Genomic DNA, 15,168 nt, shown 5'->3' on the forward strand with positions numbered 1-15,168 from the left:
TAATTATGAGCCAGAATCTGTTATGTCCCCGGCAGCGGACAGACTACTGAGCAGTAATCAAAATGGCCACGTCTTTTGTTATACTCATTATAAGTGTGAGCATTACTCATCTTTAAGCGAACTTCGAATAACAATACAATCTTAGGCGTGAATTGCCTCCTACATAATGAGGACAAAACTTAAGAGATGAACCTGTGATCTTCTGCGTGTTTGGTGTATTATCCGATTCCAGACAACAAACTTGGACTGAGACAGAATTAAGGAAATCAGTGCGTTCGCTAAAAAAACACTTAAAATGATTTAATTCCAACAGAGGGCACCCTCTTTATCCAGGTTAGTCTTGGCAACAGAAAAGACTAAAGACGTATTAAATATTAATAAATCCACTTATTAAAAATATAGTATTTACACCATGTTTAGTGTGACATCCTCGGTAGTATAGTGGTGAGTATCCCCGCCTGTCACGCGGGAGACCGGGGTTCGATTCCCCGCCGGGGAGACGTGTACCGTTTTTGTGCTTAACCATATTTTCCAAATATCAAATTTTCCCTGCAGGCTTAAAGTTTTGAAATTAGTTTTCTTTAATTCCGAAATCAACTCGTTTTTTCATGAACATAAGGAAGCGATAACAAACAGTGAGCTACAGTAGAGGAACTACAAAAGCTTACGCAGTGCTGTCTCTATTTTGCGTCATATTAACGTCACCGACTTGATATCTATGATAAGATTTCATTAAATCTGGCTTCTAATGGGCTTTTCGAATTGAGTTACGGTTAAATCTGATAACGATACTGAACAGGCCATATTGAAATAGCTTCGAAATTTAAAAGGAATATGTGCGTTTGGCTTCCGAAGTAAAGATGTTATACGTCAGCCTGATACGCGAAAGGTTGCGGGTTCGAGCCATGCCATGGAGTAAATTTGATCCAGGTTCTGCTATCGATCGGAACCTTTTTGAGCTGGTAAAAAGAGGGTTTAAAGCTGTTTATGTAGTAAAAAAAATTGTTCTTCGTCCCATTAAGTTTCCCTGAGAGAAAGATGTCTTTTTTGTCTTGTCTTAAGCTTAGGAAAACGGAAAAGTTCTGAGTCCTCACGAGAAGCTAAGCCTTAGATCTTCGGATTCCACCCTCGGATTCTCTAGCCCTGAGGACACAAGGACACAATGCTGCACTGGGTCATCGCTTGGTCCACATGTGACATGTGTCCTGCATACTGCTAAGATTAACAATGTCGAAAGGCTCCTGCGTGTAAATAGAGTAAGAAAGATAGTAAATACTAAGTTTGGTGGTGAGATGGAGAAATATGTTTTTTTTGAGCTTTTGGACAAAGGAAAAGTTCTGAGTACCCTTGAGGAATTGAGTTTCCCTTGTTTAAGCTCGGCTACTTGCCACTAGTTTTCTGTTGACTTGTGTTTGAGAAGATTCAGGCAGTTGTTGTTGTTTTTTTTAACTCCATGTTGAACGTTTGTGATTTTCTGTTTTTTTCTGACGCAGTGAGCTTTATTTCGGTCTTCATTATTTTCGAACCACTCTTGTTACCAGTGTTTTTTGACACAGGAAACGGGACAATTTATGAAAGTATATTAGATAGAATTATGACAAAAAGAAAAACGAAAGGTACCGATGGGGTTTGAACCCATGACCTCCTGTTTACTAGACAGGCGCGCTAACCACCTGAGCTACGGCGCCTCTCTTGGAGATGGTGTTGTTGAGGGGTTAATTTTTGAGATGGAGCCGGCCAAACAGCTAAGAAGTTTTTTGTGCGTTTGAAAAAAAACCGAAGAATGCGAGGCTGATATAGCAAGGCAATGATATAAAAATGCCTTAATTCTGTTAGGACATACTTGCTAAAAGCTGCCTTCAAAACGTGAGTGGCAACTGGTGCTTGTCGTTGTTGGATGATATAGAGCTTCATACAGTTCTTAAACCCAAAACACAGTCCAGGGATCATTACTTCAGTTATGGCAAAGGCAGCGAAAAAATTGAGGAATGTAGTTTACAACCGTCTGTAAACTTCAATGTATCATACACCTAAACAAATTACGAAACAAAATACGAAACAGTGGAAAATGTTCTGACCCCCTATTGATACTAACAACCTATCCAAGGGTGAACTACACGAAAGCCGCGGTGGAACTGGGATTAGATGAAACTTTTATGATGAACGAATTCCCTCCTTTGCTATCGATTAATACCGAAAAGTGATAATTATAAAACTGATACATTCGTCATTTTTCTAAAGACTCTAAACATCTAAGATTTAGCAAACACAATGTACTCCTTAATAGTAACACATAATCGGTCGTCTCCGTGGCGCAATCGGTTAGCGCGTTCGGCTGTTAACCGAAAGGTTGGTGGTTCAAGCCCACCCGGGGACGATAATTTACACCTCAGCTAACCATTTTGTTTTCTTGTTGCATGTTTTATATGGCCCATTTCTCGGTAAAAAATATTAACCGTTCTGTTAGCTGTTACTAGCTGTGGCACTCAGATGCTCACGTGTTGGAAATCAAGTGCAGTCACGCATTTACCATTAAGCCGAAAAAGACAAAAGTAGACTGGAATACTTCAGTTTTCATAATTCGAAGGCTGGGCTTCATTTCCTATCTGTCTTCATTATTTGTCCTTTAGTGTGGGATGTACGCACCCTAACTGTCATTTGTTTGAAGAAGCTTGTTTCATTGGTGAGATTGATGGTGGAGCAGTGGTGACTTATTTGCGGGTTTCTGCCTGACATAGAGGTGGGCTCGGACAGCTCCTCTTTCAAATGCAACTACCTTACCAGGAGCTAGGTAAACTTTGAGAAGCCGTTCGCTGTGATAATACCTCCTTTAATGTACACTCCTTGTAAACCGGCTGAGGTTGTCATTTAGACTTGAAAAATATTCCGAAGTGCGACCATGATCAAAACACCAGTAACTCTAGTCTGTTCATGACGCAGGTGTTAATCCACTCGTTTTAATAGCAGCAATGAATAAAATACCCTTCCTAAACCACATGTGATATCTCCGGCCTGTTGGTCTAGTGGCATGATTCTCGCTTTGGGTGCGAGAGGTCCCGGGTTCGACTCCCGGACAGGCCCGATAGTTCCTCCTTTTGGAAAACTTGCTCGAAATTAACAGACTGGTTGGTCAAACTTCCCTTAGATAACTTTATGACGACGGCAATACCATAAAAGATAGATCTCATTTTGTTTTCCGTTTCTGGTTGCTCACAAGCCCTTAACGTACCACTGAATTTTGTTTTTTCAAGGAGAGCTCCCATTACTTCTGTTTTTTTTTCTGTTAAGAGTACCGAACCTGGAACATTATCTTAATTCATTTCGTAGAAAAGGTTGTGGTTATTCATCGTGGTGAATAGCAATAAAAGATAAGTTTTTAGTTTGTCTCTCGATGTAGTCCCGTGTGATGTAGATCGCGACATTTCGACTGCATACTGCTAGTCTTCTCCAGGCAAAACCAAACAACAGTGCCGAACCCGCCAACGAGTTCAAAGCTACTGCGGTTTTGCCTTATGTCAAAGATCTGTCCGGACAGCTTCGACGTTGCCTACAAGAACAAGGCGTACGCGCTGTTTTCATGTCGGAGGCGACGCTAAGATCTCAGTTAGTACGACCAAAATAGGCTGTCGACCCGGCTAAACAGGATGGCGTAGTTTACAGGATTCCCTGTGAATGCGGCAAGGTGTACATCGGAGAGACTGGAAGACCTATGCAAGACAGAATTAAGGAGCACGATCGAGACATTCGACTCGCCCGTACCGAGACCTCCGCCGTTTCAGAGCATGCCCACAACACCGGACACAAGCCACTCTGGAAGTAAAGTAAAGGAAGTAAAGTTTATTGATCGTGTATTACTACACGCGCAGGGTCAAAGAGGCCATTCATATAAGACTTCACCCTAACATCATAATGGATAGAAATTTCAGAAGCGTGGAAACCCACGATAAAAAAAAAAACATAACAACAGGAGAGCCGTGCGACAGCGGACCGCCGAGGGAGCAAATCATTGAGTGAACAGCAAGGATCGAAATGCACCAGCCAGAAACATACTTTTAGAAAAACTTTGAAGCAAGAGAATAAATGCTTTAGTTTTACCTCAACCAAGAATGTAACACATTTCAGATGTTTGTTCTTTTCCTCCTGTTTATTCGTAATGGAGATCTTCACTTTCCACAAATTTGCCTCCATAAATATGGTGAGGCAGTAGTCATACTATTGTTCAGGTCAGGTTGTAGAAATAGAAAAATGAAATGATGGAACAAGAAGCGTTAACATATATATGATACGACCATACTCCATCATGGTTTGGTGGCTTTTGATAACAATGGCTGATTCGCTTTTTTAAAGAAATTAAACTCTTAAAAGAAACTCACAAAGACTCTTTACGGCTCTTAAAGAAACTCTTAAAAAAGTCGGTAAAGCAAGCTTAAAACGGCAGAGAACGCCGGAAACCACAACGGACACAAAAGATGTGAGTAACTTCTATTGATTTAACGTGTAAAATGTTCATATTTCGAAATATTTATCGTTGTAAATCGACCATATTTCGTTCCCTATGCTACTCCTTATAGCATGTTCAAATTATCAACGGTTTCTCCATAAGTTAACACCGAGTCACACAACATGTAACGCTTACATGAATCAGTCGTTTGCTTTTTATCGAGATGTGAGCTTGGGACGCCTTTGTTCATGTGAATCTGCACTCGAACTATGGCAAGAAACCTTGCATCTCTCTGCTGTTTTTCGTTCCATTATTAACGAGTAAAGTTAGAAATTAACCAGGCGCTAATCTTGATTGGTCGATGTGCTCTCGTGGGGAGTCCTAGTTCGCAGTAAATTCAAACTGAAAATAGACTTGTCTGTGAAAACGCCGTGACAAAAATATGGAGCAGTTGAAGGCTCCAAGTAATGGGCTCCTGACTCCTCTTATGCCTGAGGATACGCCCCCAAGTTAAACAAGTGCTCAATCAGACTTGAAAAATGATCAGAAATGCGACTCTGATCGAAAGTCCAAGAACGCCAATCCATCCATGACAAAGTTATGGCACACAGGTATCAATCCACTCGTTTTTAGTAGATCAATAATAAAAATACCGTTTCTACACTGACCGGCCTGTTGGTCTAGTGGCATGATTCTCGCTTAGGGTGCGAGAGGTCCCGGGTTCGACTCCCGGAGAGGCTCGGCTGTGGGCTCTTTTGGTCAAAACCATTTGGAAGTTGTCAAACTTCCCCTGAAAAATGTATGGAAGTTGTATTACCATACGTTGTGTAATTCATATGTATTCATTTCCTTGTTCTTCAAGAGCCCTAAACCTTCGCGTTTTTTCTTTTTTCAATGAAAGCTTTCGTGTATTTTAGTTATGAAAATATTTCTTATCGAAGACTCGCCTTATTCTTCTGAAAGACAGGAAATGGCTGAACACGGGAGGTGAAATGTCTTTTGTAAATCAAAATCAATTTCCATGCATCTTACTTTTTTTTCGGTGAGCTCAAGGATCAGTTATTGTCTATTGGGAGGGGGGGGATAGGAGCAGAGAATATTTGAGGATCATATGGTTTTTAGGGAGGGCGGAGGGGGGGGATCAGAAAGGCTGTATTCCAGGTTGTGGTTTCTGGTTAAATGCGTATCTCCGCACTTCGTTTCGTTTATGTGTTTCAGGAATGACCCCAATGAGCAGATTTTACTATCCTAACGTTGTGGGAAAAGGACAACAAGTTAAAATGCAGCGGCGGGGTCCAGTTTTTACGCCAACTGTTGTTTTAACATCAAACATGTCGAATAATAATAATAATAATAATAATAATAATAATAATATGGGCTTATAAGGCTTATTATGTCGCAACGCGTGGCTCATTTTTTCTTACGCTTTGTTTTAACGTAGGATATCTCTCAGCAGGTTAACCAATATATATAGTCTATGTTAAAGTATATTTTGTTTTTAGCTTTAGTTATCTTAAAAAGTTCTACGTTTTTGAAACATCGAGACTTAGTCGCTTGCGTGGTTGCCTATATTTCCTGTTGGACAACATGGTTGTGACAGCCCAAAAGCACACGACAAGGGTACGTTGTCTATGCACAGATGTTTGACTTGCACAGATGTTTGACTGCTGTGTGCTCTGTTCTACTCTGCTTTGAGTGCAAGCATAATTATGAGCCAGAATCTATTACGTCACCGGTCAGCGGACAGACTACTGAGCAATAATCAAAATGGCCACGTCTTTTGTTATACTCATTATAAGTGTAAGCGTTACTCATCTTTAAGCGAACTTCGAATAACAATACACTCTTAGGAGTGAATTGCCTCCTACATAAAGAGGACAAATCTTAAGAGATGAATCTGTGATCTTCTGCGTGTTTGATGTATGTAATAATGAGGGAATTATCCATTTCCAGACAACAAACTTGGACTGAGACAGAATTAAGGAAATCAGTGCGTTCGCTAAAAAAAAAACACTTAAAATGATTTAATTCCTACAGAGGGCACCCTCTTTAGCCAGGTTAGTCTTGGCAACAGAAAGGACAAGACGTATCAAATGTTAATAAATCCAGTTATTAACATAATAGTATTTACATTACACACATAACGACATCCTCGGTAGTATAGTGGTGAGTATCCCCGCCTGTCACGCGGGAGACCGGGGTTCGATTCCCCGCCGGGGAGACGCGTACCGCTTTTGTGCTTAACCATATTTTCCAAATATCAACTTTTCCCTGCAGGCTAAAAGTTTTGAAATTAGTTTTCTTTAATTCAGAAATCAACTCGTTTTTCATGAACATAAGGAAGCGATAACAAACAGTGAGCTTACGCAGTGCTGTCAACACGAAAATCTCTTTTGCGCCATATTAACGTCACCGACTTGATATCTATGATAAGATTTCATTAAACTGGCTTCTAATGGGCTTTTCGAATTGAGTTACGGTTAAATTTGATAACGATACTGAACAGGCCATATTGAAATAGCTTCGATAATTTAAAAGGAATATGTGCGTTTGGCTTTCGAAGTACAGAGGTTACACGTCAGCCTGATACGCGTAAGGGCGCGGGTTCGAGCCATGCCATGGAGTAAATTTGATCCAGGTTCTGCTATCGATCGGAACCTTTTTGAGCTGGTAAAAAGAGGGTTTAAAGCTGTTTATGTAATAAAAAAAAGGTTCTTCGTCCTATTAAGTTTCCCTGACAGAAAGATGTTTTATTTTTGTCTTGTCTCAAGCTTAGGAAAACGAAAAAGTTCTGAGTCCTCACGAGAAGCTGAACCTTATAGATCTTCGGACTCCGCCCTCCGATTCTCTAGCCCTGAGCCACAAGGACACAACGCTGCACTGGGTCATCGCTTGGTCCACATGTGACATTTGTCATGCATACTGCTAAGATTAACAATGTTGAAAGGGTCCTGCGTGTAAATAGAATAAGAAAGATAGTAAATACTAAGTTTGGTGGTGAGATGGAGAAATATGTTTTTTTTTAGCTTTTGGACAAAGGAAAAGTTCTGAGTACCCTTGAGGAGTTGAGTTTCCATTGTTTAAGCTCGGCTACTTGCCACTAGTTTTCTGTTGACTTGTGTTTGAGAAGATTCAGGCAGTTGTTTTTTTTTTTTTTTTAACTCCATGTTGAACGTTTGTGATTTTCTGTTTTTTTCTGTTTTTTTTGACGCAGTGAGCTTTATTTCGGTCTTCATTATTTTCGAACCACTCTTGTTACCAGTGTTTTTTGACACAGGAAACGGGACAATTTATGAAAGTATATTAGATAGAATTATGACAAAAAGAAAAACGAAAGGTACCGATGGGATTTGAACCCATGACCTCCTGTTTACTAGACAGGCGCTTTAACCAACTGAGCTACGGCGCCTCTCTAGGATATGGTGTTGTAGAGGGGTTAATTTTTGAGATGGAGCCGGCCAAACAGCGAAGAAGTTTTCTGTGCGTTTGACAAAAAACCGAGGAATTCGAGGCGGATATAGCAAGGCAATAATATAAAAATGCCTTAATTCTGTTAGGACATACTTGCTAAAGCTGCCTTCAAAACGTGAGTGGCAACTGGTGCTTGTCGTTGTTGGATGATAGAGAGCTTCATACAGTTCTTAAACCCAAAACACAGTCCAGGGATCATTACTTCAGTTATGGCAAAGGCATCGAAAAAATTGAGGAATGTAGTTTGAAACCGTCTGTAAACTTCAAGGTATCATACACCTAAACAAATTACGAAACAAAATACGAAACTGTGGAAAATGTTCTGACCCCCTATTGATACTAACAACCTATCCCTGAGTGAACTACACGAAAGCCGCGGTGGAACTGGGATTAGATGAAACTTTTATGATGAACGACCTCCCTTCTCTTGCTATCGATTGATACCGAAAATTGATAAGTATAAAATTGATACATTCGTCATTTTTCTAAAGACTCTAAACATCTAAGATTTAGCAAACACAATCTACTCCTTAACGGCAAAATATACTCAGTTGTCTCCGTGGCGCAATCGGTTAGCGCGTTCGGCTGTTAACCGAAAGGTTGGTGGTTCAAGCCCACCCGGGGACGGCATTTTACACCTGTACGTCACACCCTTTTGTTTCCTTGTTGCATGTTTTACATGGCTCATTTCTCAGTAAAAAAATATTAACCGTTGTGTTAGCTGTTACAGAGTTACCAGCTGTGGCGCTCACATGCTCACGTGTTGGAAATCAAGTGTCGTCACGCCTTTACCATTAAGCTGAAAAAGACAAAAGTAGACTGGAATACTTCAATTTGCATAATTTGAAGGGTGGGCTTCATTTCCTGTCTGTCTTCATTACCTTTCCTTCAGTGTGGGATGTACGCACCCTAATTGTCACTTGGAGAAGCTTGTTTCATTGGTGAGATTGATGGTGGAGCAGTGGTGACTTATTTGCGGGTTTCTGCCTGACGTTGAGGATGGCACGCACAGCTCCTCTTTCAAATGCAACTACCTTACCAGGAGCTAGGTAAACTTTGAGAAGCTGTTCGCTGTGGTAGAGTTCTGGTACTTTCTTTAGAGCCTTCTGTCCGAGGCTCTCTTCGAGGTCTGACTCCTCTGTAGGATGAAGCTCTCACAAGTCTTGAGTGACAATTAGTGCATTCCATTGATCGTCTTTGGATTTATTGATTCTTTCGTCCGATAAAGAACTTGTTTTGCAGTCTTAAGGTTGTCATTTAGACTTGAACAATGTTCCGAAGTGCGACCATGATCAAAACACTCGTAACACTAGTCTGTTCATGACGCAGGTGTTAATCAACCCGCTTTAATAACAGCAATTAATAAAATACCCTTCCTAAACCACATTTGACATGTCCGGCCTGTTGGTCTAGTGGCATGATTCTCGCTTTGGGTGCGAGAGGTCCCGGGTTCGACTGGAGAACCTTCCCGAAGTTAACAGACCGGTAAGTCAAACTTCCCGAGGAGAACTTTATGACGACGGCAATACCATAAACGATAGATCTCATTTTGTTTTCCGTTTCTGGTTCCTCACAAGCCCTTAACGTACCACTGAATTTTGTTATTTCAAAGAGAGCTCCCATTACTTCTGCTTTTTTTCTGTTAAGAGTACCGAACCTGGAACATTATCTTAATTCATTTCGTAGAAAAAGTTGTGGTTATTCATCGTGGTGAATAGCAATAAAAGATAAGTTTTTAGTTTGTCTCTCGATGTAGTCACGTGTGATGTAGATCGCGACATTTCGACTGCATACTGCTAGTCTTCTCCAGGCAAAACCAAACAACAGTGCCGAACCCGCCAACGAGTTCAAAGCTACTGCGGTTTTGCCTTATGTCAAAGATCTGTCCGGACAGCTTCGACGTTGCCTACAAGAACAAGGCGTACGCGCTGTTTTCATGTCGGAGGCGACGCTAAGATCTCAGTTAGTACGACCAAAATAGGCTGTCGACCCGGCTAAACAGGATGGCGTAGTTTACAGGATTCCCTGTGAATGCGGCAAGGTGTACATCGGAGAGACTGGAAGACCTATGCAAGACAGAATTAAGGAGTACGACCGAGACATTCGACTCGCCCGTACCGAGACCTCCGCCGTTTCAGAGCATGCCCACAACACCGAACACAAGCTACTCTGGAACGAAGTAAAGTTTATTGATCGTTACTACACGCGCAGGGTCAAAGAGGCAATTCATATATATTTTTTTTTTTTTATTAAGACTTCACCCTAACAACATAGTGGATAGTGGAATCGAATTTTCAGAAGCGTGGAAACCCACGATAAAAAAAAACACAAACACAGGAGAGCCGTGCGACAGCGGACCGCCGAGGCAGCAAATCATTGAGTGAACAGCAAGGATCGAAATACACCAATCAGAGCTTTTGAATAACAACTAATCACAGTAGAGCATCATGCTTTATGAGATGACGCATGACCAGTCGACCTCATCGCCTAAAGAAGACTAGCAATATGCAGTCGAAACGTGGCTATCTACATCACACGTGACTACATCGTGAGACAAACGACAAAGTTATCTTTTATTTTTATTACCTTAAGTCAGTTTCTCGGTTGTTAATAACATCCCTTGATTTAAACGCAGGCAAATTTAAAAGAATTCCGAAGGGTGGTTATTTTTGCTTTTTTCCGAATTTAGTTGCATTAACTCTGATAACGATACTCTACAGGCCATATTAAATTAGATTTAAGTGTTTAACATAACATATGTGACAGGTTTCTGTAGTGTAGTGGTTATCACGTCCGCCTCACACGCGGAAGGTCGCAGGTTCGAGCCCTGCCAGAAACATAGTGAATACCTTTTGTAGTTCTTTCTAGAAAAACTTTGAAGCAAGAGAATAAATGCTTTAGTTTTACCTCGACCAAGAATGTAACACATTTCAGATGTTTGTTCTTCCCTCCTGTTTATTCATTATGGAAATCTTCACTTTCCACAAATTTGCCTCCATAAATAAGGTGAGGCAGTAGTCATACTATTGTTTAGCTCAGGTTGTAGAAATAGAAAAATGAAATGATGGAACAAGAAGCGTTAACATATATATGATACGACCATACTCTATCATGGTTTGGTGGCTTTTGATAACAATGGCTAATTCTTTTTTTTAAAGAAATTAAACTCTTAAAAGAAACTCACAAAGACTCTTTAAGGCTCTTAAAGAAACTCTTAAAAAAGTCGGTAAAGCAAGCTTAAAACGGCAGAGAACGCCGGAAACCACAACGGACACAAAAGATGTGCGTAAATTATTTTGACTTAACGTGTAAAATGTTCATATTTCGAAATATTTATCGTTGTAAATCGACCATATTTCGTTCCCTATGCTACTCCTTATAGCATGTTCAAATTATCAACGGTTTCTCCGTAAGTTAACACCGAGTCACACAACATGTAACGCTTACATGAATCAGTCGTTTGCTTTTTATCGAGATGTGAGCTTGGGACGCCTTTGTTCATGTGAATCTGCACTGGAACTATTGCAAGAAGCCTTGCATCTCTCTGCTGTTTTTCTTTCCATATATTAACGAGAAAGTTAGAAATTAACCAGGCGCTAATCTTGATTGGTCGATGTGCTCTCGTGGGGAGTCCTAGTTCGCGGTAAATTCAAACTAAAAATAGACTTGTCTGTGAAAATGCCATGACAAGAATATAGAGCAGTTGAAGGCTCCAAGTAATGGGCTCCTGACTGACTATGCCTGAGGATACGCCCCCAAGTTAAACAAGTCCTCAATTAAACTTGAAAAATGATCCGAAATGCGACGCTGATCGAAAGTCCAGGAACGCTAGTCCATCCATGACAAAGTTATGGCACACAGGTATCAATCCACCCGTTTTTAGTAGATCAATAACAAAAATACCGTTTCTACACTGACCGGCCTGTTGGTCTAGTGGCATGATTCTCGCTTAGGGTGCGAGAGGTCCCAGGTTCGACGCCCGGTTGTGGGCTCTTTTGGTCAAAACCATTTGGAAGTTGTCAAACTTTCCCTGAAAAATGTATGGAAATTGTATTATCATACGTTGTGTAATTCATATGTATTCATTTCCTTGTTCTTCAAGAGCCCTAAACCTTCGCGTTTTCTCTTTTTTCAATGAAAGCTTTCGTGTATTTTAGTTATGAAAATATTTCCTATCGAAGACTCGCCTTATGCTTCTGAAAGACAGGAAATGGCTGAACACGGGAGGTGAAATGTCTTTTGTAAATCAAAATCAATTTCCATGCATCTTACTTTTTTTTCGGTGAGCTCAAGGATCAGTTATTGTCTATGGGAATGGGTGGGGAAGGGGCAGAGAATATTTGAGGATCATATGGTTTTTAGGGAGGGCAGAGGGGGGATTAGAAAGGCTGTATTCCGGGTTGTGGTTTCTGGTTAAATGCGTGTCTCCGCACTTTGTTTCATTTATGTGTTTCAGGAATGACCCCAATGAGCAGATTTTACTATCCTAATGTTGTGGGGAAAGGACAACAAGTTAAAATGCAGCGGCGGGGTCCAGTTTTTACGCCAACTGTTGTTTTAACATCAAACATGTCGAAATTAAGTCTATGCATTTCTGGGGCTAGAGAGAATTTCTGCTCTGTGAGGCCCAAACCTAGCAGGGTAGTTTCTGTAGTGTAGTGGTTATCACATCCGCCTAACACGCGGAAGGTTGCAGGTTCGAGCCCTGCCAGAAACATAATAAATACTTTTTGTTGTCACCTTTTCTCTTTCTTTTATAAAGGCTTATTATGTCGCAACGCGTGGCTCATTTTTTCTTGCGCTTTGTTTTAACATAGGATATCTCTCAGCAGATTAACAAATATAATCAATGTTTCCGTATATTTTGTTTTTAGCTTTAGTTATTTTAAAAAGTTCTACGCTTTTGAAACATCGAGACTTAGTGGCCTGCGTGGTTGCTTATATTTCCTGTTGGATAACATGGTTGTGACAGCCCAAAAGCACACGACAAGGGTACATTGTCCATGCACAGATGTTTGCTTGCTGTGTGCTCTGTTCTACTCTGGTTTGAGTGCAAGCATAATTAAGGGCCAGAATCTGTTACGTCACCGGTCAGCGGACAGACTGCTGAGCAATAATCAAAATGGCCAGGTCTTTTGTTATACTCATTATAAGTGTAAGCATTACTCATCTTTAAACGAACTTCGAATAACAATATAATCTTAGGCGTGAATTGCCTCCTATGTAAAGAGGACAAAACTTAAGAGATGAACCTGTGATCTTCTGCGTGTTTGGTGTATGTAATAATGAGGGAATTATCCGATTCCAGACAACAAACTTGGACTGAGACAGAATTAAGGAAATCAGTGTGTTCGCTTAAAAAAAAACTTAAATTGATTTAATTCCTATAGAGGGCACCCTCTTTAGTTAGGTTAGTCTTGGCAACAGGAAGGACTGAGCACGTATCAAATATTAATAAATCCACTTATTCACCAAATAGTATTTGAAAAGGTCATAGACAGGCCTACACAGACTCCCCTGTGTGGTTTTACGTTTGCGACGCAAAAGCCTTTAATTAAAGCTTCGCTCTGACGAGTATGTCTTTGAGCGATTTACCTCTTTTGTATAATATAATCGGAGGCGTTTTGTAAATTGTTTTCAGTAGTGGCTGATTTTGGATGAGGTTTCATTCTTGCATCAGTATTTGTTTTAAATTTTTAACCCCTGGGTGGTATGCTGTCACAAAAGGCAATATTTTGCCTGTAGTTTTTTTGGTTTGTTTTTTAAGTGTCGACTGCCTTGCGGCAAACGAGACCTCAGATAACGTTTTTTCAATTAGGCTTTTTGGGTAACCACGTGCTTCAAGTCGTGTTTTGAAGTTACACATGGCCTCCTGGAAATTTCTTTCCGAGGAGTTTGTTCTTAGAAGTCTGATAGCTTCTCCTTTAATAAAGCCTTTCTTAACACCTGGCGGGTAGCAAGATGAATAGTGCGTATATTGAAAGGTCTCGGTCGGTTTGTAGTGAGTTTTAACGTCGAGGATAGCTTTTGGAATCTTTCACCTTTGTAGACAACCATGTCTAAGAATGTGATTTCAGTCTCTGAGATTTCAGCCGTGAACTTTATAGTTGGATGGAACGTGTTAGCTTGTTCTATGAATAGATCAATGTCTTGTTTACGAACATCCCACAGGGAGAAAACGTCGTCAATGTAACGCTTCCATACTCTCGGCTTGATACTGCTTTGGTGAAGCAGTTTTGTTTCAATTTCTGCCATAAAGAGATTGGCGAAAGCAACCGCCATTCGTGTTCCCATGGCAGTTCCAAAACATTGGAGATAGTTTACTCCGTTGAACTGGAACGAATTTTCTTTCAGTATAAGCCCGAGCATTTGTTTTAAGTAGTGGGACGGAATGGGAGGGCTGTTATTGTGGTATTTTTCGTATGCTTGGCATACTATTGTGATACCCTCTTCTTGTGGGATGTTTGTGTACAAGCTTGTTACATCCATTAATACTAAAATAGTATCCTTTGACACTTGCGTTTTCTCTATAAAGTTGATGAAATCAGTCGTATCTTTGAGATACGATTTTTGCTTTTGAGCTATAGGCTGTAATAAATGATCCACAAAGGATGATATCCTTTCAGTTGGTCCTTCGCAGCCCGATATAATCGGTCTACCCACTGGCAAAGGTTTGTGGATTTTTGTTAAAGTGTAGAAAATCGGTATTCTGGGCGGATTGGGAGTCTGTGAAAGCCACTTTTTTGTCATATCGTCTATATGTTTGCCATTGTGCAGTTGAGCAATAAGCTCATTAACTTTTTTTAATGTGTCAGTGACCATGGGGTTTTCAAGAAGATGGTAGTGGTCTCTGTTGTCGAGCTGAACCTGGGCCTCTTGAATTTTGTCCCTCTTGTTGAGAATCACTGTTGTGGTGCCTTTGTCAGCACGTTTAAGGTTGATGGCAGTATTGTTTTGCAGTTCTTTGACTGCTTTGTGTTCGTTGTATGACAGGTTGTGTTTTGGCTTTGTTATTTCTATTTCAGCAAGGCTTAACTTGATATTTTCGAAGTAGCGTTCAAGGGCAATAGAATGTTGTACTGGTGGTATCCAGTTTGATTTGACGTGGAAAGGATGTGGTTCCTTGTCATTCCCGTGGAATATATATCTAAGTCTCATTCGCCCAGCGAATTGTTCGAAGTCACGCAAAAATTGTTGCCTGATCTTATTTTCATTTGTCACGGGTGTTTCAATAAATTTAAGCCTTTTTGCTAACA

At 40.5% G+C, this 15,168-nt stretch overlaps 10 non-coding genes and 1 pseudogene across 10 annotated transcripts; 8 read left to right on the forward strand and 3 right to left on the reverse strand.

Annotated features, from left to right (window-relative positions):
- Positions 1 to 427: 427 nt before the first annotated feature.
- Positions 428 to 499, forward strand: Trnad-auc (transfer RNA aspartic acid (anticodon AUC)). The gene has a single exon. It is a non-coding gene; the product is annotated as a tRNA-Asp (tRNA).
- A 1,115-nt stretch (positions 500 to 1,614) lies between these two features.
- Positions 1,615 to 1,688, reverse strand: Trnat-agu (transfer RNA threonine (anticodon AGU)). The gene has a single exon. It is a non-coding gene; the product is annotated as a tRNA-Thr (tRNA).
- Positions 1,689 to 2,303: 615 nt separating this feature from the next.
- Positions 2,304 to 2,377, forward strand: Trnan-guu (transfer RNA asparagine (anticodon GUU)). The gene has a single exon. It is a non-coding gene; the product is annotated as a tRNA-Asn (tRNA).
- A 632-nt stretch (positions 2,378 to 3,009) lies between these two features.
- Trnap-ugg (transfer RNA proline (anticodon UGG)) lies at positions 3,010 to 3,081 on the forward strand. The gene has a single exon. It is a non-coding gene; the product is annotated as a tRNA-Pro (tRNA).
- A 2,029-nt stretch (positions 3,082 to 5,110) lies between these two features.
- On the forward strand, positions 5,111 to 5,182 carry Trnap-agg (transfer RNA proline (anticodon AGG)). Its single transcript has one exon. It is a non-coding gene; the product is annotated as a tRNA-Pro (tRNA).
- A 1,408-nt stretch (positions 5,183 to 6,590) lies between these two features.
- On the forward strand, positions 6,591 to 6,662 carry Trnad-guc (transfer RNA aspartic acid (anticodon GUC)). The gene has a single exon. It is a non-coding gene; the product is annotated as a tRNA-Asp (tRNA).
- Positions 6,663 to 7,776: 1,114 nt separating this feature from the next.
- Trnat-agu (transfer RNA threonine (anticodon AGU)) lies at positions 7,777 to 7,850 on the reverse strand. Its single transcript has one exon. It is a non-coding gene; the product is annotated as a tRNA-Thr (tRNA).
- Positions 7,851 to 8,465: 615 nt separating this feature from the next.
- Trnan-guu (transfer RNA asparagine (anticodon GUU)) lies at positions 8,466 to 8,539 on the forward strand. The gene has a single exon. It is a non-coding gene; the product is annotated as a tRNA-Asn (tRNA).
- Positions 8,540 to 10,678: 2,139 nt separating this feature from the next.
- Positions 10,679 to 10,751, forward strand: Trnav-cac (transfer RNA valine (anticodon CAC)). The gene has a single exon. It is a non-coding gene; the product is annotated as a tRNA-Val (tRNA).
- Positions 10,752 to 12,556: 1,805 nt separating this feature from the next.
- On the forward strand, positions 12,557 to 12,629 carry Trnav-aac (transfer RNA valine (anticodon AAC)). The gene has a single exon. It is a non-coding gene; the product is annotated as a tRNA-Val (tRNA).
- An 837-nt stretch (positions 12,630 to 13,466) lies between these two features.
- LOC136278254 (uncharacterized) lies at positions 13,467 to 15,070 on the reverse strand (annotated as a pseudogene).
- Between the last annotated feature and the right edge of the window lie 98 nt (positions 15,071 to 15,168).

This window comes from Pocillopora verrucosa, chromosome 14 (genome assembly GCF_036669915.1).
Source record: "Pocillopora verrucosa isolate sample1 chromosome 14, ASM3666991v2, whole genome shotgun sequence".
Classification (NCBI taxonomy): Eukaryota; Metazoa; Cnidaria; class Anthozoa; order Scleractinia; family Pocilloporidae; genus Pocillopora; species Pocillopora verrucosa.